Source organism: Taudactylus pleione, unplaced genomic scaffold, assembly GCF_031769625.1.
Source record: "Taudactylus pleione unplaced genomic scaffold, aTauple2 ptg001739l, whole genome shotgun sequence".
NCBI classification, from domain to species: domain Eukaryota; kingdom Metazoa; phylum Chordata; class Amphibia; order Anura; family Myobatrachidae; genus Taudactylus; species Taudactylus pleione.
Window position 1 is genome coordinate 286,813 of NW_028286136.1, and position 26,368 is coordinate 313,180.

General features: G+C 46.7%; 1 long non-coding RNA gene across 1 annotated transcript in view; it reads left to right on the forward strand.

The window, feature by feature from the left end:
• The window catches only part of LOC148439509 (uncharacterized), a 28,993-nt gene extending 4,378 nt beyond the window's left edge, over positions 1–24,615 (forward strand). The window contains exons 2-3 of the long non-coding RNA XR_015876207.1: positions 8,599–8,683; positions 24,416–24,615. This is a non-coding gene — a long non-coding RNA (uncharacterized LOC148439509). The remainder of the gene's footprint in view (positions 1–8,598; positions 8,684–24,415) is intronic.
• The last annotated feature ends 1,753 nt before the right edge of the window (positions 24,616–26,368 follow it).

Consider the following 26,368-nt stretch of genomic DNA (forward strand, 5'->3'; position numbering starts at 1 on the left):
GAGGGTGAGGGTTAGAATACCTACCGACAAGTGTCAGTATTCATACCCTGTCGGGATCCTAGCATCGGGATTCTGTCCACTGGGATTCCGAACGCCAGCATCTCGTATGTATTCCCTTCTAAGCGCCTTATCCCTATATTCAGGGGTTGAGTTAAACTGAATTGGTTCCAGGGACAGACAGAGAGTCTTCCAGGTGTCACAGGACCTGATTCAACAGTGGCCACAAAAGCAATTGCAATCGCTTGCAGATCACAGTTGCTGAAATATGCTAATGCTTGCCAAAGCACAGTCGACATAAGGACGCCCAGCGCTGTCACATTTGTCGCGTAAACATCGGTACCATCGACACACATCCAGCAATCACGCAGCATGTATAGCAGGTCTGACCAGCTACAAACACTGCAGCTCTGCTCACACGCAGAGAGGTCTCATGCTGCAAATGCAATCGCTAATTTATGAAAGCCCATGAAATGGTCAAACATGCCTCCAGTACTTACCTACCCCCCGTTACCTCCCCTGAACGCTAACCACATGACACTCACTTTATGAATGAAACCTCTGTGCATACATAATCGCAATGCAATAACAACGCACGCGTAGTGCGACTTACACACATGCGCTATGGTAAATAATCGCTTAATCTGCGTAAACGTCGACATTGGGTCTGCTGCTGAATCAGGCCCCCTGACCTATCTGAAGTCAATAAGCATTTACCTCATGGGTCTCACCCCATGAGTAGACCTCTGATTCATCCACCACTATTCCGCTATGACCCGTCACCCCAGTGCACAGGTCCGGACTCAGATCTCAAAGCCCCAAACAAGGCAACAAGCACTGATCTATTCCCAAAGCTCTAGTCTTTTGAGACCAGGGTGAAAATGAACAGATGAAACCCTGTAATTCAGTGGTGGCATTTGTACTCTGGAACCCATTTACAGAAGCCAATATAAATACTGTACCGGTCCCAGTCTGGTTCAAGTGACATTTTAAGGCCGTATTCAGTTAGTTTCACACATGCGAGACTTTTTTGCATGTCGGACTACATCGCGTGTTTTGCATGAGGAAAAGCATCGGGCACGCTGCCGCGAAACTGAAACAGGCGAAAAGTCCTGTCAAAAATAGGGAACTCAGCCTGACACTGCCCAAAAGATGAACTCACATTGGGGATCACTATAGATGCCCCCGATTAGCCCTAATGAAGGTATTTGGGGTACTTAAGTTGTGACAATTGGTGGCAATTAGCGCATTAACACAAGTGGTGAAGAATAGCATTAAGCAGCATTTTTTGGTCAAAATAACTACTCCCAGCAAATTTGGGGTACTTGAAAATGGGTGCTAGCATATTTTTAAGTTGCTATAGTGAAGTTATAAATGACGTAAAAAATCCACCTTCCGCAAGCACCTGCAATCAAAAAAACACCTGCCCCATACTTGGGGACCCCCCAGAAATCTATTTCGCTAGTTTTCAAGTTTGTCCCCCAACTTTGAACTTTTTCGCCCCTAAAATTAAAGTACTTTTTTGGGGTGTCCTAAAGTATTTTAAATTTTTTTTATACAGTTTATCTTTGGGGGACTGCCCCAACGGTGCAGGGGGTTTCCCGAAATTTGGACCCCAAAACCATAATTCTGCACTTTTTTCCGACCTGCTATTCATAGGCAAAACATTTCCGCTGATTACATTTCATTGACTTTTTGCGTACGCGAAAAGTCTTAGGAACTGAGGGCCTGATTCAGAGCCGGACGCTATTTGCGCTCGCTTGTTCAGAAAAAGGGTCCGGATATTTAAATAGAGCGCTTGCTCTTTGCGGTCTGTTGACGCCTCTATGTCTGAGCGAGCGAACGAAATATGCGATCGCTATTTTGTAAAAAACGCCCCCTGGCCGCTCGCATCCTACGTCATCTCCCTCCGCTATTTATTAGATTAATCGAGTACATCGAAAGGCGTATGAACTGCTCGCAGTGCTTGTGTTTGGATTTTCCTACCGCAATCATGCGAACAGTTCAGGCTAAGAAACAACCAAGTGACGTGGCCGATGACGCTGCTTTATTAATTATGCACACCCTTAAAACGCCCGTTTTGACCGTTTGGCACACCTGCGTTCGGATCTCCACTCCCCACAAACGCCTCATCCTGTCACTCAAATTAGCAGGCACTCGCTGTTTTGCGAGCACGCGATTTCCGACCGCAATGACTGGTTGGCGCATGCGCATTACGACCCATACGCATGCGCAGTTGTGCGAACATCGCTCGGAGCGAACGAGCGGCTGCTTACGAGCGGCTCTGAATCAGGCCCTGAATACGGCAGAAACTTTCCAACTGGCGAAATGACATCATCCGATATACTTTTCCGCAGATTCGGGCTTTTGAATATGGACCTTAGAACAATTAACACTCAAATATAAGTTTTAAAAAATCCAACTTTTTCTATGTGGCAGTAGACACCATTGGGTAAATTTACTAAATTGAGAGTTTTTAGAAGTGAGTTTTAAAAGTGATGTTGCCCATAGCAACCAGTCAGACTCGATTGCAGGACACTAAGGGCTCTATATTTACTACAATCCGCATATTGAATGCAGATTGTAGTGTGATATTACCAACTAAATTTGCATTGCGAATTCAGCCAATATCACAGGGATTTACTAAAATCCCTTGCAGGGACAGAGCTTGCGATAAAGCTCTGTCCCTGCGAATCCCCTCCGCACACTTATCACTGTATTTTCGCAAAAAATACTGTGACAAGTGCCCGCGCATGCGCCGACCAGCCGCCGTTAAGCCCTGCCCCCCCGCAATCTCAATCGTCCTCTGTTAATTACACTTACCTCCTGTGATCGGGACTCCGGTGATGTCCTCCGCGACTCCAGTCAGCTGATCACCCATCTTGCGCTGGCACTCGGTCAGCTGACCGGATCCTAGTGCAGGACGGGAGACCAGCTGACCGGAGGGAGGACATCACCGGACACTGGAGCCCCGATCTACTGTTCCTGGACTCTGGTAAGTCTTTTTTTGCTATTTTTTTTTTTTTAGAAAAGGGACCTGCTGTGTGGTCTGTTTAGACCACACAGCTGATCACTGGGTCCGGCTCCAGGCTCTGCTCTGCATGTTAGAGCGGAGCAGGAGTCCGGTAACCGGGGGAGACCCTGGATAACGTTATTATTACACGGCTTTTCCCGGTATTTTTACACAATTTATTTTTAGTAACTTGCACACAGATGGCATTTCCCATTACAATTATGGGAAATGCGATCTGATTACTAAAAATAAGTGATATTTAGGGCTTGGAGTAGAATTCTACTCCAATTGCCCTTTAGTAACTTTAGGTGATACTAAAATAATGTGAAAAGGGTGTGAAAACACCCTTTTTCACTTTATTTTAGTCAAAATAATGCTAATAAATAACAAGTGATAGTAACAAGTGATAGTAACAAGTGATAGTAACAAGTGATAGTAACAAGTGATAGTAACAAGTGATAGTCAGCATCTACATTAAAATTTATTTTTAAGGGTGCAGCTTAACTATTACACACAAGTGCTGCTTTAATAACTACCTAAAAATAATTTAGTCTGCAAAATCTGTGGCTCTGCAATGTATCTATATGTACATCTACCCTTACACACAGCCTTTGATAACACCACTATAAAATCAATTTGCACCTATTTAATTAAAGTTGAAACTTTCATGTTTTTCTCCTGAAATACTGCTTAATTTAGCCTCACTTGTGGATTCAATTAATCATGAGGCAGAAGGGTTGTATTTACCAGGTGTCACTTTTACGTGATTGAATATTTTCTTACATTGATTGAAGCAGGGATGTAACTAGGGTAGTGCGACCTGTGCCATGGCACAGGGCACCGCAGGGCAGGGGGCGCTGTTTGGGCCTTCCAATTTTCCTGTTTATTATCATTCTGACTTGTAGCTTTCTCTTCTTTTATCCCCAACATCTTCTGGCTGCCCTGGCCCTTCCCCATGAGGCCATGGCCCTTTTTCAGGTGCACTATCTTATGTCCCTATTAAAAAATTGGGGGAAGGGGGCGCCAGTGCTCTCTCTGGCACAGGGCACCAAAAAGTCTAGTTACGGCTCTGGATTGAAGAATGGCTAAAATGCACATTCCTGCAAAAGTGAGACCAAATGAGAGCTGAGGCCTGATCCTGTGACGCCAGGGCCTATAGAGGGTGCATCCCTGCCAACCATCCCGCGGTTGGTCGGGAGGTTGGGCACCCCCACCGCCGCAGCTACGCAGCGATGCCGGACCCCGGAGAAGAGGAATGGATGCCGCGCGCAGGAAGAGGACTGAGGGCAGCCCAGCTACTGAAGGATTGCTGGACTCGCCCCTAGCCTGACGTTAAATGGGAGGCTTGCCTATATCGGCAAGCCACCAAATATAGTCATTAAGGGGGTCTGACCTATGGCAATTAGTCCACGCCTCATTTTTGGACGTGCGCGCCAAAGCCGCGTGCAGGGTTAACTGGTGCCTCAGTCCTGTTCTGCACAGGATGCGGCTCCTCCTGGAACCGGCCCTGTCTGACGCACTCTATGCAGCCGCGACTGCATCTATTGCCACAGAGAGATTGTGTCCTTATGTTAATGCTGCAGCCGATGGTATTTGTACATATACGCTCCAGGCTGCTGTGCTAATCTGCCACTGTGCATATTAAAACGCATCATCGGATGCATCATTCACATCAACGTATATTGTACCAGCCTTATGGAGGCACAGATAATCCATTCTGAACATTGCCGTCTGTGTCAATGCAACTGTGCATAAATTTGTTCTGCGACCATCAGGTGCATGCCCAGTGCGACTCAGACACATTGGCAGACTGAAAGCATCGGCTGCTTGCTTATGGCATCAACTCTACGTGCACCTCTGAATCAGGCCCCCAATCTCCAAATATATTCGCGGGAGGTGGGAAGCCAATCCTGCCTCATTTTGTCAATCCCAAAATTCGGGATTGAAAAATCTCAATCTCGGGATGGCCATTGGAAGGATGTCCATCAATGATTGCCATTGATGGGTCCATCGGTGGTTACCATTGATGGTAGAAAAAACATCTATGGTGAACCATCGATGGTTTGCACCCCTCGATGGCACGGCTGCTGTTTGGGAATGAGGCCAATCAAAAAAGGGGGCGGAGCTTAGTGGGCCCCGGGCCTAAACTCTGTCCAGTCCAGAAAAAAATAAATAAATATCGGCTGCTACTCGTACATCGATGGCAAAGAACCATTGGCTCTCTGTCATCGATGTTAAAACTATTCGATATCGGTCATAAACCCTCAATGGTTTTGAATTTTCGATGGTCGATGACAATCCCTACCCGGGATTGAGTTGAAAAACACTTTCTGTCACACATTCACTTGGCTCACTCCAGATTGAAGACTTAGGGGGTCATTCGGACCCACTCGCAAGCGGCAGTACGCTCGCAAGTGGGTCGATGTTCCCCACTGCGCATGCGCTCGACGGAGGGAGCTCCGTCGTGCGCATGCGCGAGACCCGGACTGCGACAGCCAAGCAGTCGCTCCGGGTCTCGCACCAAAGGGGGCGTGCTGTCGATGGTGAGTTACAGCACGCCCCCTTTGGTGGGCATGCTGGGGGCATGCCTGCCAGACGGAGGCGTTCCCATGGGAACGCCTACTGTCTGAAGCCGGCCCCACTGACATCACTAGTGATGTCAGTGGGAGTGATTTTGGCTCTGATAGAGCCAAAATCACTCCAGGACTTGTGGCTGGGAAACCCTACCGCAGGGTTTCCGTCGCAAGTCCGATGGTCACGATGGTCAAGAAAATCGCAACCATCTTTTTGGACGCTCGTATATGCTGTGGGTGGTCACCCACAGCTATACGAGCGTCCAGGAGGACGCTCCATTTTAATGGAGGAGGGCCCTGATTCAGAGCGAGCGCTCTGGTCAGAGCGTCCGGCACTGAATCAGGCCCTTAGTTGGGTAAATGAGCGCTGTTTGTCATAGAAATATATTAATAATGTGGCACCTGTGGAAAAAATGTGGTTATAACAAGCATATGTTTATAGCTCCTTTTTGAACAATTGTTATTGGATTCCAATAGAAACACTGTCGCTCTGTCACGTTATAGAGGACCCTAACTTTCCCTACCTTTCCAGACTCCGTCCTCCTGTGTAGCTGCCCCCAGTAGTGAGCCCCCTGTAGCTGCCCCCAGTAGTGACCTCCTGTAGCTGCCCCCAGTAGTGACCCCCTGTAGCTGCCCCCAGTAGTGAGCCCCCAGTAGTGACCCCCTGTAGCTGCCCCCAGTAGTGAGCCCCCTGTAATGCCCCCAGTAGTGAGCCCCCTGTAGTGAGCCCCCAGTAACTGCTCCAGTAGTGACCCCCTGTAGCTGCCCCCAGTAATGAGCCCCCAGTAGTGACCCCCTGTAGCTGCCCCCAGTAGTGACCCCCTGTAGCTGCTCCCAGTAGTGAGCCCCCTGTAATGCCCGCAGTAGTGAGCCCCCTGTAGTGAGCCCCCAGTAGCGACCCCCTGTAGCGGCCCCAGTAGTGAAGCCCTGTAGCTGCCCCCTGTAGCTTCCCCCAATAGTGAGCCCCCTGTAATGCCCCCAGTAGCTGCCCCCTGTAGTGAGCCCCCTGTAATGCCCCCAGTAGCTGCCCCCTGTAGTGAGCCCTCTGTAATGCCCCCAGTAGTGAGATCCCAGTAACTTTCCCCCACGCGCGCGGGCGCGTGCGCACACACAAAACAAACAAAAAAAAACTTCCCTTATCCTCGCTCCTGTGAAGCCGCCGACCGCCCCGTCGCCCGCTCCTCGGCACTATGAGAGTGACGTCATGACGTCACTCCCATAGTGCACTGCGGGAACCGGAAGACGGAGCTCATTCCTGAGCTCCGTCCCCGGCGTCCGCTCCTCGGCACTATGAGAATGACGTCATGACGTCACTCCCATAGTGCATTGCGGGACCCGGAAGACGGAGTGAGCTCCGTCCTCCGGCTGCCGCCGGGGGTTTGAGTAGGAGTCGGGCGTCCGCTGGTAACACAATCTCAGCGGGCGCCCGGCATATGGAAAGTGCAGGGGGTGCGATCGCTGGGCCGGCGGGCCCCTTAAGCCGCCGGGCCCCATAGCAACCGCACCCCCTGCACCCTCCATAGTTACGCCACTGCTCGCACCCCCTGAAGGTGCGAGGAGAAATCCGACAAAAGTGCTGGCCGCGCTGCTGTTTTCCAGCTTAGCACGGCACAGACACGTGGCCGGCACTTTAGCCGGATAATGCCGGATCTCGAGACTAAATACCCTCATTAAGTCGCAATAACCGGCATTCTACGACTTAACAGGCAACTGTCAGACCAAACAGCGCAGTGAATTGAATAGGTCCGGGAGTTCCCTCCCGGGGCTATTTAGCATCGTGCTGAATTGAATCGAGCTCAATGTTCACAGTTTATTTTATAATATATATATTTGTTTGTTTGTTTTTTCCCAGCAGGAGGTGCGGCACTTGTGGCCTACGGTAAATGATCCACAATGCAGAGATGTATGCCTACGCTTCAGTGCTTTATTCAAATCTGCACTGTCATCCATCACCAAAACGTCAGCATGCATCTGCTGCATTGTGGATCATTTACCAATTTATCATAGGCAGCGAGTGCCGCTCCTCTTGTTGGAATATGTTATCGTCATGTGAGGGTACTGGACAAGGTATTAGAATTTTCCTGTGAGTGCCAGTCCTGTAGACTACAATGTCCAGCACAACCACTTCATATAGTTTTCTGTGCCTGGTGCCCTCATGTAGAGACCGCACAAGGGCGGCACTCACGGATTGACAAAACAAAGTAGAATAAGGCAGATATATATCCGATGTTTCATTGTCTTTAATCTATGGGTGCTCCCTGATGACAATGCCATAAATGAAAGGCATTGAAATGTTAGATATATATCTGGGTGTGTTATGAATGACCGCCGGACGTGAGCCCGGCGGTTCAAATCCCGACACCAGTATGAGCGCAGATCCTGACGTAGGTAAGTAACCTACCTAACCCTCCCCTCTCTTCACCTTAACCCTCCCTTAGGGGTGCCTAACCCTAACCTCCCCCCCTAGTGCTTGACCTCCCCCAGGGGTGCCTAACCCTAACCTCCCCTCCTAGTGCCTAACCCTAACCTCCCCCCAGGATTGCCTAAACATAATCCCCCCCTCTCCGCACCCTAAACCTAACCCTCCCGGGGGATACCTAAAACTAATCTCCCCCCCGAGGGTGCCTAACCCTAACCTCCCCTTCTCCTAGCCTGACTCTAACCCTCTCGGTGGAGTGCCTAACCCTAAGTTACCCTGGGAGCCCTTAAACCTAACCCTCCCCTCCCACGGCTGGCCACTCGCGACGCCCGGCTTACCTTCGTTCGGTATGCTGGGCGTCAGAATTTCGACGCCCATCATTAGTCCCCTGCCGGGATTTCTAAGTCGGGAATTTCAACCATTAGCTTCTTGACTACCCCCCATATATCTGCCTTATTCTACATTTATTTTGTCAAGCCCTGAGCGCCGCACTTGTAGGAGGATAGATGGATAGCGACTAAATGATGTGGTAAGTCTCTTCTTACTGCTGCCTGCCCTTTTGCCCTAACATGTAGTCTACCCTCACCTCCACCTAGAAATCTTACCGCAGCAATGGACTATGCACAGCGTTCACATCAGACATCCGTGCTCCTGGACCGCAGCCACATCAGTCAGGATCAGGTAAGAATTTTTTTTTTTCAAAAGTCAGGGTGAGGGGTGATGGGCTAAAAATTTTACCTAGGGTGCTATGACACCTTGCACCGGCCCTGGGTGGGGGGGAACTACTGGTGGCATAATGTGTGGGCACTACAGGCGGTATAATGTGTGGGCACTACAGGTGGCATAATGTGTGGGCACTACATGTTGCAATGTGTGGGCTCTACAGTGCGGCATAATGTGTGAGCACTACAGTGTAGCATAATGTGTGGGCACTACAGGCGGCATATGTGTGGGACTACACGTGGTAATGTGTGGGCACTACATGTTGCAATGTGTGGGCTCTACAGTGCGGCATAATGTGTGAGCACTACAGTGTAGCATAATGTGTGGGCACTACAGGCGGCATATGTGTTGGACTACACGTGGTAATGTGTGGACTCTACAGTGCGGCATAATGTGTGGGCTCTACAGTGTTGTATAATGTGTGGGAACTACAGGTGGCATAATGTGTGGGCACTACACGTGGCAATGTGTGGGCTCTACAGTGCAGCATAATGTGTGGGCACTACAGTGCGGCATAATGTGTGGGCACTACAGTGCGGCATAATGTGTGGGCACTACAGGTTGCATAACAAGGAGACAGGTATAACAAGGGGAGGGAGTTACAGTTTGAGATTTACAGGTATGACTGTGATTAGGTTGCAGGGATGGAATTTTTTTTTATTTTCTAAAAATCGGAAATTGCGATTAACTATGAGCCTGTGCTTGAATAAAGTGCTGTATGCATAGGTTTGCGGTCAAGCGGATAAATCGCAAAGGGCGTTCTGCGCAAAATTATATTTCTGTGTTACTTACAAATAACACCCTATATTTAGATTATTACCTTTACAAATCAGATGTCTAGGGGAAGCAATTTAAAAATCTAGATATAAATGGCATCAAAACATGTAAATCAGAAACATTGGGGCCATTTGCAGAGTTGGACACCAGAGCACTTTGCACCATTGTTACAGAGGCAACTTGCACTTTTTGCTACTATGTGGGCATTACAGTGGAATAATAAGTGGGCACTAGTGGGGGGGCACTACAGTGTGGTATAAAGTAAATGCAATACACTGAGGCTTAATATGGGGGGCACAACATTGTTAGTACATGTGTAGTGGTCTCATTTATCAAAACTGACCAGCATTGCAAGGGTTACTGGGTGGCTCACCACTACTTCCCTGATCCCTCCATACTCACCACTACCTATCTACACTACCCCCTGATCCCTCCATACTCACCTCTACCTATCTGCACTACCCCCCTGACCCCTCCATACTCACCACTACCTATCTGCACTACCTCCCTGACCCCTCCATACTCACCACTACCTATCTACACTGCCTCCCTGACCCCTCCATACTCACCACTACCTATCTGCACTAGCCCCTGACCCCTCCATACTCACCACTACCTATCTGCACTACCTCCCTGACCCCTCCATACTCACCACTACCTATCTACACTGCCTCCCTGACCCCTCCATACTCACCACTACCTATCTGCACTAGCCCCTGACCCCTCCATACTCACCTCTACCTATCTGCACTACCTCCCTGACCCCTCCATACTCACCACTACCTATCTGTACTACCTCCCTGACCCCTTCATTCTCACCTCTACCTATCTGCACTATTCCCTTGACGCTTCCATACCAAACACTATCCCTCTGCTGTCTGTACTATCCACCTTGCCCCTCCATACCAAAGACTGCACTGCCTACATGACCCCTGATGCCCACCACAATCTTCCTTACCCACAAAACTGACTGCCATTCATAGGAGTAGATCACTGACGAGAGAGAGTTTAGTATTTAAAAATAGAAGACTATAAAATATTGGATCCCGACAACTCCCATCCTAGTATGGCTTCCCTAGCAGGAAGTAATACGCTGTGCACCCCTCTGAAAAGCAGGGAAAGTCTTATGAATGCGCCCTCTCCACCACTGTTTTTCTCATACCACCCATCAAGCTCCATTACACCCCTGTGCATGTTGCCATCTTGACTTGATCTTTTTCACTGTGTTTTCTTTTCTTTCACTTTTGTGGCTCATAAATGACCTTATTATTTTACGTGTCACTTGGCTGCATCTTTCATTTTCCATTATCGTTAATACAAACTTAACATTTTCATGTTTTCGGAGAACAAAGGCTTGGCTGTATAACCCTAAGTGGAAATACACTCCCTGTGCTAAGAACATTATCTTTTCAATTAGGGAATAATCTTCAAGGTATCTGATTACTAGGAATATTTAGACATAAAACTTTGTTTTAATTATGTTTATCTCCTCTTGAATCAGGTTGTAATTTTGTCCAAAGGATAGTTTTGGCATTTGTACACACATACGGTTTTATTTTGCTGCCATTTATGGTTATCATGGGTGATTATGTTTTTTCAAAGAAATAATGGGCCTGATTCAGACCCACTCGCGAGCGGCTGTCCGCTCGCAAGTGGGTCGATGTTATGGACTGAGCATGCGCACGACGGAGGGAGCTCCGTCGTGCGCATGCGCCAGACGCGACGAGCGAAGGAAAGTCCTTCGCTCGTTGTGTCCGATCAAAGGGGGCGTGCTGTCAATGTTGATTGACAGCACGCCCCCTTTGGTGGGCGTGCCGGGGGCGTGCCTCCCTGACGGGAGCGTTCCCACGGGAACGCCTCCCGTCAGAAGCCGGCCCACTGACATCACTAGTGATGTCAGTGGGAGTGATTTTGGCTCTGATAGAGCCAAAATCACTCCGGAGCTTGCGGTTGAAAACTCTCAACCGCAGGCTCCGGCTCGCAAATTCGATGGTCGCGATGGTCTCGACCATCGCGACCATCACAATGCACGCTCGTATAGCCTGTGGGTGGTGACCCACAGCTATACGAGCGTCCAGGAGGACGCTCCATGAAAATGGAGCCCGGCCCTCATTCAGAGCGTGCGCTCTGCTCAGAGCGTACGGCTCTGAATGAGGGCCTATATTCCCTAAAATATACAATTTAACCTCATTATCCATATAATATTAGATGTGGTTTCTGAGTGCTTGGAGAAGTAATACGACAAACTGGGCCTGATCCAGAGGCGCTCGCTAATTGCTGCATTGCCGATATGCACGCAGTTGGCCGATGTCAGAAGTAATGTGAATGCGTCTGAGTCGCACCGTGCATGCGTCTCAATGGTTACCGCTGGGAGAAGCAGAACGAATTTGGATGCAAGAGGCACTGATTTCAGTGGGCATTCCTTGGAGGTAATAGGGGGGTGATTAGTTATATGTGGGCATGTCGCCATCTTTGACTGCATCTAATACACAGTAGCGCTGACACAGGGCTCCATGTTCATCTAGAGAAATTGCACCTGCCATAGGGCTGGTGCAAGTTTCGATGGTGCACCTAGATACACCTAGACGTATTAGTGACGCTGCTTGTGGGCTTCTCGGTAGGATGAATTTTGGTCGCGGCATTATTATATGAAACCGCAACTGTGTCCACCTCTGAATTAGGCCCACCAGAGCCATAACAGAGCATGGTTGCGCCCTATGCCAATCCCGCACTTTGAGCCCGCAATGTCATGCATGATGTCATTACATCACGCAGAAGGGGGCATGACCAGCTTCTCCGGTAAGTGCAATGCTGACCGGGCATCCTGAGGATATACTGTGCAGAGTGCCTGTCTGGAGTGCCCACAGGATGCTCTGCGGGTGCTGCAGCAGCAGTCCTGGCTGCAGGAAGCTGTTCCAGTCACCATGCTAGCCAGGAGCAAGGGCCGGGGGGATTACAGCGCCACCGACAGAGTCTTTGCGTTCTGTGCGACGGCTCCGGTCGCCCATAGCTGGATGTCATATCATTGTCCCTCTTCAAATATGATCAGGACATCAAATGATTGTTCCTTCTTAAGTATGTGCTGGACATTATATGATTATTCCTTCTTAAATATGGGTTGAGCATCATGTGATTGTTCCTTATAAAAGATGTACTGGACATATGTTTGTTCCTTCTTAAATATGGTCAGGACATCATATGATTAATCTCTCATAAACATGGTCAGGACATTATATAGTTGTTCCTTCTTATATATAGGCTGGGCATTATATTATTTATCTTTCATACAAATGGTCAGGGTATCATGTCATGGTTTGTTCTTAAACGTGGGTTGGACATCATATGCTTGTTTCTTAAGTAGGACTGGACATATTCATTGTTCGTTCATAAACATGGACTGAACATCATACAATTGTTTCTTCATAAATATTGGCTGGACATCATACAATTCTTCCCTCAGGAACATGGGCTGGACATCATACAATTGTTCCTTCATAAATATTACCTGGACATCATACAATTGTTCCTTCATAAATATTGCCTGGACATCATACAATTGTTCCTTCATAAAAATGGGCTGGACATCATACAATTGTTCCTTCATAAACATGGGCTGGACATCATACAATTGTTCCTTCATAAACATGGGCTGGACATCATACAATTGTTCCTTCATAAACATGGGCTGGGCATCATACAATTGTTCCTTCATAAACATGGGCTGGGCATCATACAATTGTTCCTTCCTAAACATGTGCTGGACATCATACAATTGTTCCTTCATAAACATGGGCTGGGCATCATACAATTGTTCCTTCATAAAAATGGGCTGGACATCATACAATTGTTCCTTCATAAACATGGGCTGGACATCATACAATTGTTCCTTCATAAACATGTGCTGGACAATATACAATTGTTCCTTCATAAACATGGGCTGGACATCATACAATTGTTTCTTCATAAACATGGGCTGGACATCATACAATTGTCATGGGCTGGACATCATACAATTGTTTCTTCATAAACACGGGCTGGACATCATACAACTGTTCCTTCATCAATATAGGTGGGACATCATGGCCGTAACTAGCTATGAGAGACCGGTGCCAAAGGCTCTGTGGGCAGCACCGTTGCCGGCCCACAGCCCTTGCTTTTGTCTTGCAGGGTGCCTGAAACAGCACCCTGCAGCCGGAATCAATGCAGCAGTGCAGCCCGTAGCACCCTATGAGTGATGTCATGATGTAATGCGCAAAGGGGTAGGGCCGGGCACTGGGCGGCCGGAGCACTAGTTATGGTGCTGCAGGACATTATAAAATTATTCCTTCATAAATATTGGCTCGACATTTTATGGATGTTCCTTCTTAAATATGAAAAAATATATAAGTATAGGAAGCGCTGCCAATTGGAGACACTTTAATAGTTTTCAATACAATTTATTACTACACGATAATATGGCCATATCCTACACACTATAAGACACAATAAACACCATTAAAAATAATAGCAATAAAAGAAAATTTTAAGCGTTTTCTTTAGCAGCAAAGGACAAAGTCAAAACCTTCACACAAGGTTTCAATGTATTGTTATAATACTCCACACTCCTTTAATCATACATCTCAATATATTCCCTCTGTTGTCTTAATAATATTTTTCTTTCAAATCGCAAGAAGTGAAGGAAGATAGCCACTCCACTAATTAAGTGGATAATTCTCTGTGATACATCGAATCTAAATTTGGGAAATCTTCAGTCAGTTTTTATCCATATCGCTCTGTTTGATAAAAAAAAAACAGTACTTTCAGTTCTTTGAAGACATAAAGGGAACTGATCATAGGTGTATCAAAGTTCACAATATCAGTTTATATCAGTCAGCTTCAATAGGGGAGCCTCTCATATAAATACAAATCCTCCCATGCTGTAAAAATGGGTTATACTGCCCAGCCAAATGATAATCTCACTGCCCTTACACCAGCCCTAGTGTCCAGGGATACTTGGCAGGGGTCTTGTTGCCAACCATTTGATGTTACTCACCCAGAGTACTTATTGTAATTTCTTACACTGGGCAGCTCAGCAGGGTATCTCAGTATTGCATGGATGTGTGGAGAGAAAAGGAGCCTGTAACGCGTTTCCCCGCCTTGTAGTGTATCTCAGTGGCTTCCTCAGAGTGTCTTATTGTGTTTAGGATATGGCCATATTATCGTGTAATAATAAATTGTATTTTTCTTAATTACTGTTATTTTAGTATTCATGAAGACACTGATATCTCCTGGTTAAGTCCCCCTGCGTTAATTTCCACATTCCCCATACATTAGTACATTAGTATGGGGATATGGAAATTATGCTATTCATCAAATTCCAAAAATTAATTATTTTCGAAATTTGATGGAGTTATTATTTGCCACTGTTAGGCAAATAATAGGCACGTGGGCAGGTCCTCCTCCGCTTCCTCCGGCGCTCCCTGGTCTCTCCTCTGGCTCCGTTGGCTGTTCTGACACTGTGTTCTCCATGCAGAACACAGTAAAGTTTAGAAAATAAAAAAAAGTGGTTTTTTTCTAAACTTTACTGTGTTCTGCCTGGAGAACACAGTGTCAGAGCAGCAGACGGAGCCACAGGTGGCTGCAGCGGGCAGGTAAGTCGGGACGGGGGGGGGTGAGCGGAGAGGGGGGGGACACTAAATTACCGCAGCTGTAGGCAGTGCTGCGCATGTGCTGGGTTAACGAATGTAACAGCGCATGCGCAGCACTGATTCCAGCTGCGGTAAGTTAGTGTAGACAGGAATAACTATCTATTTCCTGAAAAGCTGTCATCGCAAAAAAGACAGCTTTTCGGAATAGATAGTTATAGGGAGGAGGAATGATGAATTCCTCCTGTAATTAGGTAGAACTCCATGCGAGTTCTAAACCTAATTACCTCCAGAGATATTTTAGTTATGATGAATAGGTCCCTAAGTTCTGAAAGGTGTGGCAATTACCTTTATTGGGAAGCTGCAGCATTGATTGGTTAGAGAGATCCTTTTGTATTTATCTGATTAGGCGCCAGGGTGCTATTTTGTTTCCTTCTTAAATATGGGCTGAACATCTTATGATTGCTCTATATGAAATGCAGACCAAGCAGCATGTGAAATCCCCAACTGAAAAATGTGCTGATGAGGACAGTATATCATTTCTCTGGGTAGGGTACAGGATCCCGACAGTCAGAATCCCAACAGATTCAGTAAGTATTATAACCCTAACCCACCCCTCCCACAGCCTAACCCACCCCTCCCACAGCCTAACCCACCCCTCCCGCAGCCGAACCCTACTGTCCCGCAGCCTAACCTTAACCATCCCCCTACTGCCTGACCCTAACCCTCCCCCTAACCCTAAGTCTCCCCCTGACCCTAATACTTCAGCAATTTGTCAGGATTCTGACAGTCGGGATGCCGCTGTTGGTATTGTGCCCCCCCAACATCCCGACTGTCAGAATGCTCACTACATCCCCATTTCTCCTCCTGAAGTCATACAAAGTAACTTATTTATGAACTTGTCTCCCTCACGTTTTTGGCTCTAGAATACAATGTAAAGGCAATAGGTGAGTAAGTGGGTCAGTGCATGTGTTTCTTCTAACCCCAGACTCTAGTCACAACATGTAATGATTCAATTCTGAAGTTTGAAATATTAGACAATGAAAACCTTAATTGATTGCAGATGTGAAACATGTCTGTGGCTTTCCTATGTTCTGTACTGTGCTGTATATTTCCTTTTTCCCTCTCCAAACTTCAGTCTAAAAGCTACAAACTGAAAAGTATAACAAAAAGTAGACAAATAAATGTGGATTTTATAAACCACTAAGTGATATTCGGCGGTATGACATTTCCTTTCACGTTCCATGGAATGTTCTCAGATTTTTGAGGGTATATTTGATATGAAAGTGATAGTAGTAGAAACACAGACATAGAGGCACACAGAGTATAGGCATGCCGCATATCATTTTACTCAGCATAAGCTGCTTGAGCATCCTACTCGCTTCACTTTGAGAATAAGACGCATTTTAAGGGAAACGTTGCACGAAAAAACTATTGGCGCTACCGAGTCGCATGGAACTCATGCATCATGTGTAACGCAACTTGTAGCGCATGGAGGATAGATGTATGTGGACACATCTGTAATTTACAAGAAGACTTTTCCACCTCCCAACCATTGTGGGTTCCATATTCTCATTTCTTGATGGTCTACCGTTGATGTTAAGAGAGAAAATCGCATGAAAAGATGCTCGGTGCTACCAAGTCGCGCAGAAGGGCTGTTTAATGTGCAAGGGTGCTAGATGTATTTGGACACATCTGTATATAACTGGGCATAGTAAGTGCCCAGAACTCATAGTAAGGGGTGTAGTAGGTATTACTGCCAGACAGCGGCAGCCCGGCAAGGGTGAAAATCCTGATCGTCCCTAAGGTAAGAATCGCTAACCTAATTCCCCCCCCTAACCCTCCCTTAGGGGACCCTAACCTCCCCCCCCAAGTGCCTAACCCTAATCCCCCCTCTAAGTGCCTAAACCTAACCCCCCTCCCCCGCCATCTAAACCTAGGACCCCTGGGGGGTGCCTAATCCTAACCTCCCCCCGGGGGTGCCTAACCCCCCCCCTTCCCCTAGCCTGACCCTAAGCTCCGCGCCCGGCACTGTTTCGATCGGGATGCCGGGCGTCGGGCTTAATGACGCCTGTCATTAGTACCATGCCGGGATTAGAATGTCTGGATTTATACAGTTGGCTTCCAAACTACATCCCCATAGTAAATGCCCAAATTGACAATATCAAGGGGTTCAAGTATTTATTACCAGGAGGGTCAAGGAGGTATTTGACTCTGTTATGAGCCTGACGTCCCTGCAATTTAAGATCCAAAAGTCTCCAGGCTTTATTTTGGCAATATAAAACTTATGACACAGGCAGGATGGGGCAGACTAAACGCGGAGTGTACACAGCTTCTGAAGTCATTGCCGCACCTTTATAAAGTGACCTAGAGGGGTGCAATAGATTTTGGAGTTCCAGCAACTGGAGGGTAGAATCTAAGTCGGTCTGTGTTTTGGTAGCAGGACCATATTAAGGATTGTGGGGAGCCCCAGGGCAAAGAAGCTGTGGGGGCCCCATGGAAAAAATGGCCACTGCCAGGGTAACACGCAGGATTTAGAGTGGGGGGATATATTTAGATATAGATAGATAGAATAGATATTTAAATTGAGATAGATATATATATAAAGATATTTATAGATAGATAAAGATAGAGATATAGATAGATATAATGATACAGTATAGATAGAGAGAGAGTGAGAGAGAGAGAGGGAGTTAGGGGAGAGAGAAAGGGAGGAAGGAACAGGGAGGGAGGAGAGAGACAGAGAGGGAGTAAGGGCAGAGAGGTAGTGAGGGGAGAGAGGGAATTAGAGGAGGGAGAGAGAGAGGGAGTGAGACAGAGAGGGATGGGGAGGGAGACAAAGAGGGAAATAGAGGGAGAGGGAGAAGGTGACAGAGGGGAAGAGAGAGAGGGAGAAGGGAGCGCACACACAATCCTCTTGCAGCTGCAGCAGGCAACCCATCAGCCTTCTGATGGGGGTGGGCCCATCACTGCATTAGGCCCCGCCCCTACCCGTGCACCCGTGAATTGCGGCATTATGTCAATAAGGGGCTTCCATAGACAGCCACTGTCTGTTCCGTGAATCAGTGGCAGTGAGACTGTGCGGTGATGCTGCCTGGACCGAAAGCCAGGTTCCAGTCAATATTTTAGACAGTGTTGGGGCCCCCAAGGTGTGGGGGCCCCTGGACTATCGCCCCATTCGTCCTGCCTATAATCTGGCCCTGTTTGGCAGAGAATGTGTCAGGAGTCCTAGGGCAAATTCCCCTGTGTGTGTGTACCTAGAAGAAACAAGAGCATCATGGATATAGAGGTGAAGCAAATCAGATTTATTCACACACAGGGTACAGTGCATGACATAACTGGCAGAAGACACAGCATCAAGCAAAGGTAAATAATGAATTAGTCTAGTAATGACTAAGGCCGGTATTCAAATAGCCTTGATAATTTTTCAGGAAAATAAAACGGGACTTACCGCATCTTTTTGCCTTTGGGCAATTCAGTTAGATCCCGTTATACTCGCCTGAAACATTATCACTTTTTTGTGATAAGGTCACTGACCTATGTGTTTTCACGGCCATGATCAATCCTAAGTATAGCTCTGGGTTGATGGCGGAATCAAAGGCACTTGGAATGTTTATGGGTTGTGCAGCAGCCAAAAACAGAGCACTTTGTAACACTGGTTGAAACAAAGTCTTAGAACAAATAGCAGATTAGAGCCAGGAGTCTTGTAATGGAACAGACTGTACAGACTGTTAGCTACAGATTCCTTGAAGGAATAACAGACTACCAGGTTGAAGACACAGTGAAGCTGCAGGACCCAGGGCCCCGCCAGGCCCCTCCAACAGGCCAGGCCCAGGCAGTGGCGTAACAAGGGTATATGGAGCCCAGGGCAAATTTCAAAATGGAGCATCCCCCCCCTAAATGCACGTGGTAGAAAAATGGGCGTGGTCACAAGAGGTGTGTCCACTTAAAAATGGGGCGAGTCAACATGACACACACCCCTCTCTCATCACTCTGAACATTCCTTTCCATTCCATATGCACCTTAATGCAGTGCCCCCAGTAGTGGTCCCCCTTATGCAGGCCCCCAGCAGTGCCCCTAATACAGTACCCCCAGTATGCAATGTCCCCAGTAGTGATCCCCCTTATGCAGAACCTCAGTAGTGCCCCTTATACAGTGTCCCCAGTAGTGTTCCCCCTTATGCAGGCCCCCAGTAGTGATCCCCCTTATCCGGTGCCCCTTATACAGTGCCCCCTGTAGTGGTCTTCCCTATTCAGTGCACCCAATAGTAGCCACCTCCCCAGTAGTGCCCCCAGTAGTGAGTCCCCCCCGAAGCAGTACCCCAGTAGTAGTCCCATCCCCAGTAGTGGTCCCCCCCAATGCAGTGCCCCCAGTAGAAGTCCCCCCAGTAGTAGTCCCCAGTAGAGGTACCCCCCAATGCAGTGCCCTAGTAGTAGCCCCCTCCCCAGTAGTGCCCCCAGTAGTGGTCCCCCCCCACCCCCGATGCAGTGCCCCCAATAGACAACACGAGTTAAAAAAAATAAAAATACCACTTACCTTAATCCCCACTCTGGCTCCTGCTCCCACTGCCGTCCGCACCACCGTAGTCCTCCAGGGCTCGAAGAAACTTCATTCCCATTACCTACTGCAGGAGCCGGAAGACGGAGCTCATGAGTGAGCTTCAGCCCAGCTCTTGCAGTGGGTGCAGCAGCCAATGAGAGTCTGTCTGACTCTCATTGGCTACTGATTAACACACACATAGCCGCTGGGCAGCTGCAGTGTGTGTGTGCAGCAGCAGCAGCAGCCAATGAGAGTCTGTCTGACTCTCATTGGCTGCTGGCTTGATAACACACACATCGCCGCCGCATTGGCGGCGATGTGTGTGTAAATACACCAGCCGGAGCCCGCCTCCCACCCTCCGCCTGTCGCTATTGGGTAAGCGCTCAGGGGGAGGAAAGGGGCTCGGCTGTGTGTGCAGCACAGAACCGGCGCTGGGTGCAGGGAAGCCTAGTGCCAATCCTGAGTAAATGTGTAGCGCTGACCGCACTCACTGCACCCAGGGCACGTGCCTCGCTCGCCATACCCTAGTTACGCCACTAGGCCCAGGTAAAGAGTAAAGTCAGCACCACTGATTATGCAGTAGGTGTGATGCTCCGGTACAGTAAACCTGTTTATTTGGACTAAACTCCTGCTGCTTGAGAATGACACCTGATGCATACTTCATCAGCTCCATTTTCCAATACTACTTCTTGCAATTGTCAGAGTTCTGTTCCCTAAACTGCCATTCAGACCAGCTATACTGGTACATCTTGGCCATGTATAGTATGGTCATGCGTGTAACTGAGCAGGATTGAATTTGCAAGTTAAATACAAAAACATATACAGTAACAAATCAGGAATTAGGAGACCAGACTTGAACTAATGTTGCGTATACGCAGATTTCCCTGGTCGATTTGAACGATAACTATATCATTATCATTCAAATCGACCAGTTTCTGACCCATTCAAATGACCAAACGATGGTGGATACGCGGGCATGGATGGTCGATATCGATATTGACCATCGCCCGTGCATGCAGGCCAATCTGCTTGATATCGACCAGGTTAGCCTGTTTACTATAGTTGTTTATAGTAGTTGGGGCGTTGATGTATGTGTTGGATGTTCGATATCGAACATCCAGCACATGAAGGATGATCAGATAATGATAGTTATTGTTATCTGATCGTCTCCATGTCTGACCGTGTGTACCCTCCATGAGGCAGAATAACCTGATGATCTGACACAAAATTTCAGACACGGAGAACTAGCACAGAAGTTTTGACATGTTGAATGGACACAGAGGATTGACATGATGATCCAGCCAGGGAAGCACTGTGAAGCAGGAATTTATCCGGCAGACACAGGTGCAGCCCATAATCAAGACTGGCTCACAGAATCACAGAAGGCCATGGGACTAAACAAGCTGGAATATGCTAGACAGGCCCACAGGAGAGAGCAGCACCACTGGTAGGAGAGTGGTACTGCAGTGGATCATGACAATATACTTTAATTTGAGCCACTTTCTGGATAGAAGTACCCCTGAGCACAGCCTTCAGAGAACACCAGTAGGCGAAAATAGAGTATGGAAAGAGTATTGGATAATGCTTGTAGTGTTTCAGGGTTGGTTGATTGGTATTCAGGGAGATGCCAAGGCCTATGCAGTGCACTAACCGTTATCCCAGACCAATAGAACCAGGGCGTGACCAGACCAGGATATGGGATCAATTTTGATCCGCTTGGTACACTGGAGTCTCCACTTACCGGGCAAGACTAAAACAATTCTGGAATAAGACTTGTTAGCAGTAGAGAAGTAAGTGTAGTCTCTCTCGTCAGGCAAATAGGTATGCCAGGTATCATACAAGTCAAACTTAGCAATATTTTTTTAAATGCATGGGAGCAGCCTACATCTCAAGAAGGAGGGGGGGGGCACAGCCCGGGGGTAAGATTTATTTATATTCGGGTCATGCACCCGGTTAAAGTCTCCCCAAAAATGCAGCTACCCAGATGAACTTTCTGAATTTCCTCTCAAATCCTTCATGAATAAAGGGTAACTGCCTAGAGTCTGTAACATTAAGGGAAACTAAGGTAATCTCTTTCTCAGCAACAGAACCCATCAAAGTAAGGAAGCTGCTATTCTTATCTTTCACCTTCTGCTTAAGAGCAAAAGGGATACTAGTGCAGAACAAAATGGCCACTCCATTCCACTTGCATGGGCTGCCAACCAAAAAGTGTCTCCTGGATGGCTACAATGTCTGCTCTATGGTGATCGAAGGTGGACAGAGCCAACCTCAGCTCTTGGGGGCAGTTGAGGCATTGAGGACAAGTACCAGGAAAACAAATGGGGCAAATATGGGTGATTCAAAGTGGCATCTCCACTTGCGGCTTAGTAAATGTGAAAAGGCAGCAACACACTGTGCCATAGGCCTGTCCTGGGTGTGTAGACAAAATTGTGGGCTACTCAGAGTGTGTACAGATGGATCTCTTGCACCAAATATAGAGCAGTTGCAAGATAATAACGACAACTACAACCTCACTTGAATGGATGGGAGCAGTCCGGTCACATAGATGCATCCTTTCTTGGAATGCACACTTGTTTACAAGCAGGAATATTGCCTTCAACTCTGAATGAGCCCCTACATCTGCATGCTTTATCAGATAACAGCATGTGTTAATATAACAGATTCTGCACCAGAAGCAAGATTGTTTTCATAATGTGTGCAGGGTGTGCGATGCACACGGGCCCCTGGGTCCAGGAGGGGCCCATGCCACACACCCTGCACCCATATTTTTTAACACTGTCCCCTCCGAAGTCCCGCGTCGGCTGTAGCGCTGCACAAAACACCTGGAAAATGACTGCCGTTGCCATTTTCCCGGGGTTTGCGCATGTCCAGTAGAAAAATCACCGGGAAAATGGTGGCCTAGTGCTCAGAGCTTACTGCTGCGGGCAGTGCGCGAGCGGCCGCCGGGCAGAGAGGAATGCACACAGGCCTCCTCCTCTCTTAATACATCTCTGACCAGAAGTAACCTAGCACTCTGACAATCTAGCAGAAAGACAATTATTATATGGGTGACTGCAGATGGAAGGTCAAGTTCTTAAAATAAGAATTTTGTCCATTCAGACATAATTGAAAGACTAGAAAGGAACAGGAACATTCATGGGCATAACTGAGAATCTCGACGTTCTACAGAAACACATAACACATGTACAATCTACTGACCCTTCACTACATGTTGTTCTTTAATTGTTTTAGAGAAATTTCCTAATTATTTTCAAATGGCAAACACATCACGTCCGTGCTTCGCTATAAGATCTAACTAAAAAGCCAAACTGCTGACGTAATGGTAAATGAAATGCCTCCTCTAATGGTTATAGTGGATCTCTAACCTTAAGGCTTATCTCCCACTTTAATTTTTCTTTACTATATATTACTTGTGCTGCGGTCATGGTACACTGACTGTATGTCTGCAGCATATAAAGCTCTCAGTGACAGAGTCATTTATCTCCATGGTCACCGATCCTCCGTTTTTGCACTACAACTCGCTTTGCATTAACAGCACGTTGTACTTTAAAATACGCTGTAACATTAATGGGGAGACATGGTGGCCATAGGAATCAATGATGATCTAACGAGTGCTTTAGGTCGGGGATGGAAGCGGTCAGTGCTCGGTGACTGCAAAGCACGTAAATCACATTGCAAAATCAATGAGTAAGCAAGACCTAAAAGCAATTCCTTCTGTGGTAATCATTTATGGAGTGCAAAATGGCTGACGCGCAGTGTGGAATCATCTCTCGATCCCGCCATGTGCATCCATTTGCACAAGCGGACCTAGATTTACAGATAGCAGTATTTGGGAGCATGTCCTGGTCCCTGCTTTACTAAGCAAGGAGCAAGGGCATTGGTGTGCCTATTTTATCTATTTATTATTATATATTACCAGTTTTTTTATAGCACACAATTATAATCTATATTCCCTACCACATGTACAGTACACACACACACACACACACACAATTGTACATTACACACATGTACAGTACACACACATTTAGGATATTTTTTTTTTATAGAAGCCAATTAACCTTCCAGTGTGATTTTGGAGCATAGAAGGAAACTGGAGCACCCTGAGGAAACCCACGCAAGCACAAGGAGAACATACAAACTCACACAACTCAGAAGTCCGATAATTGACGGCTCTCTGACCGATGCTGTTTCTTTGTATGCAGTTGCTTGGATTTGTGAAACCATCGTTTGGCGTCCCAATGAAAACCCTATGGCTGTGACATTGGCATATTTTCGCACAGCCACTGCACACATTTGCAGCTGCGGTGGCGTTAGCGTAGATCTCAGAATCAGGCCCTCTGTTCAAAATTATGCAAAAATAGACATTGATTGTTGGGCCTGATTCAGTGTTGTATGCAAACCTGATGGTTTGCATACAACACCGATTGTGAGAGACCTGTACATGCGCAGGATCTGTACTGCACATGTGCTGCATGTCCCACTCCGCGAGATCACCTGCAGTGCCCCAAAGCCGTTTGATGAGTGGAGCAGGGGCTGCGAATTCGACTGTTCTACAAAACGGGGGGGTGTCACCCCCATTTTGTAGGCATGGCCAGGGACTGCATCTGCAGACTTCCTGGCCCTGGATGAGGCAGTTCCGCCATTCATTTGGGGTAAGCTGAGCTTACTCAGATGGGCAATGACTTGTGATCTGATCCTCCGTCTTCGGACGCAGCACTGGGATCATAGATGTGTTTTTTTCTTACAGGTGCCTCCTGCCAGCATCACCAACTCTGCTGTGTCTGTCTCCGAATCACCCCCGTCCTGATCTCCAGAAATTTGGCTCATGTTATATTTCATTATGATTTTGCTCATCACTACTCTTAATAGTAGTTGGTAAATGTCAATGTTCTGCATATTTCCAGAAGAATTAGCAAAGTAAATTGGATGCCTATAGTAGAATGTTTAGTGCCCAATAAAATAAAAAATAATGAAAATAAAATCTACTAACTCTCTGATCACAAGGTCAGATTGTAACGCTGATCTAAGTGACATGTTCATGTGTTATTGTTTCCTTTAAATGTCTGCGCTGTTATTTCTGTAGCCTATTTTTCCCCGTCCCATTTCTATTACATGATGCACACATTTCCCCTTGTCCCTATTCAGTCATGGTATCCTCTATGATGGCTTATACCATAAACATAAGTATTGACCTTGGTGACCAAAAGCAATTAATAATATCAAAACTCAATTATGCATGGTTAATAAATTAAGCGTGTATTCGCTTCTCATACATCAATAAAAGGTCAATGGCCAATATAAGGTCAATGGCCTTGCTCTTCATAATATTCAGTAGAGGAATAGACATCTCCATATATATATATATATATATATATATATATATATATACACGTGTATATATACTGTGTATATATATATATATATATATACTGTATATAGATAGATATAGATATAATTCAACCTTAATATAAGGGCACAACTGGATATATATTCCACTCTAGTCCCCATCACCTTCCTCAGCCAGCCCCAAGCCTCTCACCGCTGCAGCCAGCCTCAGTACAGGCAGAGACGACGTGTGGCGACATGACCACCGACATGACCTATAATGTCACGCCGTTGCATCGCCAAATGCCTGAGCTGCAACTGAGCCTGCAAGTGTGCATTGCATGCAGAGACAGCAAGGAGAGAAGGGAGGAGGGTTGCTGCTCTCGCCAAACTGTGGTAATGTTTCCTCAATGGGGTGGCGGTGCACTGGTCAAATGGCCCTGGAGCACCCCCTCAAATTCGCACCGGGCATGTGCCCTGCTAGCCCCCCCCCTTCATTTCCAGTCCTACTTATATTTATGTATGAGAAGTAAATACATTATTTATTTATTTAACCATGCATAATCCATCCAGGTGTGTGTGTGTGTGTGTGTGTGTGTGTGTGTGTGTGTGTGTGTGTGTGTGTGTGTGTGTGTGTGTGTGTGTGTGTGTGTGTGTGTGTGTGTGTGTGTGTGTGTGTGTGTGTGTGTGTGTGTGTGTGTGTGTGTGTGTTAAAGAAGATAAGGTGTAGTGGTAGATAGACACAAATATATTAAATGTATTTCTTTACTTTTATGGAAACAATACATAGTTTATTTATTATACATCCCAGAATTGCTTTATTGTATATTTATGAATGGTTTTGATGAATAAATAAAGATTGCCTAAACCCTCATACTTTCTGCTTATATACAGGATTTATTCTGCATATATTCTCTGTTACGTGTGTTTTGTATAAAGTGATTTCAGTGCTGGGAGAGTTCTCTGCACTGGGTGGTAAGTGGTTTGAAGCTAAAATACATTTTCTGTATAGCACATACGTTGACTGGTCCCAGCAGGCTCACAAACAGCGTGTGTCACAATGTGCAATTTAATGCTACAGAAAAATAATGAAAAACATTTGAGGTTGTTACCCGGCAAGGCTGCTGTGGAAATGCTGAGATGAAGCCGTCCACTGGGACACAGAATGCAGACAGAAAACATAAATTATCCTTTCTTCCTTCAGCAAAAATTATGGGTTTGGAAACATTGCGGGAATCTGTAATTCGAAACAAATCAAAGTCATAAACACAAACATACAAGCAACCTTGACAATATTACTTATGATGATACCCTTACTTGCTAAAACCAAATGTAGTAGAGGTCAACTCAAACAGAATGAAATGGTTTTATGATG